The sequence below is a fragment of the Ixodes scapularis genome, unplaced genomic scaffold (genome assembly GCF_016920785.2).
Source record: "Ixodes scapularis isolate PalLabHiFi unplaced genomic scaffold, ASM1692078v2 PGA_scaffold13__105_contigs__length_92229423, whole genome shotgun sequence".
NCBI classification, from domain to species: domain Eukaryota; kingdom Metazoa; phylum Arthropoda; class Arachnida; order Ixodida; family Ixodidae; genus Ixodes; species Ixodes scapularis.
In genome coordinates, this window is record NW_024609839.1 from 25,998,378 (window position 1) to 26,002,138 (window position 3,761).

Sequence of the window (3,761 nt, forward strand, 5' to 3'; positions counted from 1 at the left end):
TAAACAAGCGTCGTGCGGGCGTGCGGTCGTGTATCAGTACTTCGTAGTGCACCTCAAACACCCCAGGCTAGCAGTCCTGCACTGGATAAATGGCTTATGTACTGCGCATAAGCAGTGTCTCAGAAATCTCTGGCAGGCTAACCTCACACTGTCTAAAGATCTAACGACAAATTTTAACATTTTGGCTTCAATCATCTAAAAATTATTTGTTTGGAAATTTTAGGCAAACCATCAGCATTGTTCGATATCGGCCATCCTGACTGGGCCCCCAGTCTGAATTTGGGGTACAAGAGAAAGGTCATTGACAAAAATGACAGGTACGTAACATACTGTGAGGGAAAAGGATGGGCCCCAGTTAAACGGATATTAGCATGAAGTACAATGCTTCTGTTTACTCTGCAAACAGGTACAACCGTCGCAAGGCGAGAAGCGCTGCAAACAAGAGGGCTCTGCAAGGTATGTCACCACCTCACTTTCCTAAGATAGTGTTCAAATTCGCCCTCTTTTATAATTCCTGTTAACTGGTTCCGATTTACTTTTTGATGACCTGCCAGCAGCTAGCAGCTCTGGAATTCTAACTTGTGCTGCATACGCCTGCCCTTCAGCTGCTCAAGACTGCCCCCCTTCCGCTGAGGATGGCTCTCCTGCTGAGGATGGCTCTCCTGCTGAGGATGGCTCTCCTGCTGAGGACGGCCCTCCCGCTGAGGATGACCCTCCAGCTGAGGACATCGAAACTCAACTGGGTGGGAACGCTGCTCTACCGGACGACCAAAGTCAAGTTGAGCAGATAACGGTTACTAGAGGTACGCTTCTGGTTAGAAATCAAGCTTGTGGCCACTCTGGTTGTATGAAACGTCCGACCAGGTTGCTCGCATGTTAATTATTTGTGACCACCACATTTGAAAGGGGCCAAGGGCATTCAGTCATGCGAGGGGTGCTCCACCTTTCATGAAAGGTCAGCGAAAAAGTAAGCGAGGAGCTTTTTCGGTTGCAGCATGCAATGAATGGTTACCATGACTGAGTGTTAAACCAGTGTGTTGTGTCGTTCTCTGAGCCGGGTAGCTGCAAGGAAAATCTGACGCTGGTGTCGAATGTGGAGTGGTGTTGGATTGATTTTATTGCTGCCTGCCTCGGAGAATGACACGACACACCCGTGCAGCGCATAGTCATTAATTGGCGTTATTGTCGCGTGCCATGACCCAGAAAGCCATTGCACATACCTTTTAATGCTGGCTTTTCAAAAAGGCGGAGTGCCCCTCTCATGTCTCAGTGCCCTTGGCCACCTCATGGAGATGGCCATAAATGATAGCCTGCCGGCAACCTGGTGGCATGTTTCAAACTACCAGAGCACCCACAAACTTGTGCTAACAAACCTTTGTGTAACAGTCTCGGTAACAAATCATTATTCTTCAGGAACACAGGCAGATGACGGCTCGCGGGAAATTGCCGATCGCCTAAACCAGGAGGTCAACCGACTTCGGGTGGAGGTCTATTCCTTGCGGGAAAGCCTGAACGCACGGTGCCTAACTTATGCTGCCTTCCTGAGGGACGACGAACTAACCAAGTTCTACACGGGACTGCCAAACTTCAAACTTTTGAATGGTGTTTTTACACTCGTGAAGGAACTGGTGAGGCACAGCCCCATTAATGCCTTGCCTCAGTTCCAGGAGTTTGTGGTCACACTGATCCGGCTCCGGCTGAATGTACCTCTCCGGGACTTGGCATTCAGGTATTGTATTTTGTTTATCTGTCAGAAAACATGCACAGTTTACATTGTGTGTTACAACCTGTATTGGCCTGTCTCAATCTCCAAAGGCTATTAATGTTTCTTTTTTCGTCTGTATTGACCACTCGGTCTTCATTTTCTATACTTCCTCCTCCGTTCTGTCATCACAGGTTTGACGTCTCCGAAGCCACCGTCTCAAGGATTGTGATGAAGTGGATCGACGGCCTGTACTTCCGCCTGGAAATACTGGTCAGGTGGCCGACAAGAGAGCAGCTCGTGCACACCATGCCGATGTGCTTCCGTGTTGCCTTCAGTACTGACGTCGCAGTCATTCTTGACTGCTTTGAGATTTTCATCGAGCGTCCAACCTCGCATCTTGCCCGGTGCCTCACATGGAGCCAATATAAACACCACAATACGGTGAAATACCTAATTGGAATTGCTCCTCAAGGAACAGTAACTTACATTTCTAGGGGGTGGTGCGGCCGCTCGAGCGACAAGCTCATCACTGAAAGCTGCGGGATTCTGGGTAACCTGCAGCCTGGCGTCTTGGTCCTTGCTGACAGAGGCTTCACCATCGCGGAGTCAGTTGGCCTCTGCTCTGCACGACTCAAGATGCCGGCATTCACCAGGGGACAAGCCCAGCTAGCGCCTTGGAATGTGGAGGCCACGAGGAAGCTGGCCAATGTGCGCATTCATGTAGAAAGAGTGATAGGACTCCTCAGGAACAAGTATATGATAACCAAGAGTATCGTGCCTGTAGACATGCTCTCTGCAGTTCACAAGGTCGATGCAACCACACTGGACAAGATAGTTTTTGTTTGTTGTGCTTTGACGAGTGCTTGCAGCTCTGTTGTACAATTTGATTAACTCTGCTTGTGTGCGACTTGGAACACTGCCTTCACTAAACTGTCTGCAAGGCTGTCTTTTTTTTTTCTTTTGTCAGGAACTGCGTTGTCCCGTTTTCTATGCTATGTTTTCCTAAGTTAAGAGTGAACAAGGTATGTGCATTTTTTGTTTTTGCTCGTTTTCGAAGCTTACAACGAGTGCCGTATGTAGCACACGAGTTATTGACAGCGTATTGTTTATTGTGATTGTTCTCAACAAGCTTAAGTAATTGCTCCTTGATGTGCATCATGGGGCACTTTTGGGATTGCTAGGAGTGTCATGATGCAATATTTTAATTTTTGTGGGTGAGTAATTATTGCATAGTCTCTAAATTCTTTCCATTTCCCCATTCTGCAATAAAAAGGTGCGTTTATTAGGTATAATTTTCTCCTAAAGATGCTTTATAGAGATGGAAGTTCATTTACAGCAGAAGTTTCTATCAATGCCACATCGAGAATGAACACAATATATGGACAGAAAACAAATGCCCCTGAATTAGTAGAAAAAATTTCTTTGAGAAGGGAAACCTAATTATAAGGTCTAAATAAACAACATTTTGCTTCTTTCGTTTGAACACAATTTTCTTTATTTGCAATCTTTGTACAGCCATTGGCCTCGTGGTGCTTCTTTTTATTTACACTCTTTGCACAGCCATTGGCCTTGTGGTGCTTTCTTCATGCCGATGCATGCAAAGTGGTACCATTTTCGTATGCATTGCGGATTATCACACATTACCATCTTGCCATACTCTGGCCCATCACAGAGACAGTAGACGTCCTCGTCTCCCACATTCTCGTATGTCTGTTTCTGTACAGGTTGTGACGTATACCTGTATCGCAGCTCTGGCAACAGTACGCGCTTGAAGAAGTGCGTGCTCTTCAGCAACATTGTGGCACAAAAGTCATTGTCTAGAAAGATTCTTTCAATAAAGATCTTCGTCGTCCAGACAACGTAGTCTGAATACTTCACCTGGCACACAAACATCTGCATTTGTACTTGCCAAAAATGTGCATGTTTTCGTTTTAGTTGAAGGACATCTCCATCGGGCAAAGTGATACTACTGCTGTTCCAAGAAGTGAGCTCTAAGACAGTACACTCTCGCAGGCTATACGGGCACTTCACCTCGAGTACGCCTGCACCACAGCAA

The 3,761-nt window shown here is 46.6% G+C and overlaps 2 long non-coding RNA genes across 2 annotated transcripts; both read left to right on the forward strand.

The window, feature by feature from the left end:
* The first annotated feature begins 253 nt into the window (after nucleotides 1–253).
* On the forward strand, nucleotides 254–740 carry LOC115320015. The gene is made up of 3 exons (XR_006077617.1): nucleotides 254–317; nucleotides 407–456; nucleotides 606–740. It is a non-coding gene; the product is annotated as an uncharacterized LOC115320015 (long non-coding RNA).
* Nucleotide 741: 1 nt separating this feature from the next.
* LOC121835492 lies at nucleotides 742–1,949 on the forward strand. The gene is made up of 3 exons (XR_006077616.1): nucleotides 742–803; nucleotides 1,414–1,729; nucleotides 1,897–1,949. It is a non-coding gene; the product is annotated as an uncharacterized LOC121835492 (long non-coding RNA).
* Nucleotides 1,950–3,761: the final 1,812 nt, after the last annotated feature.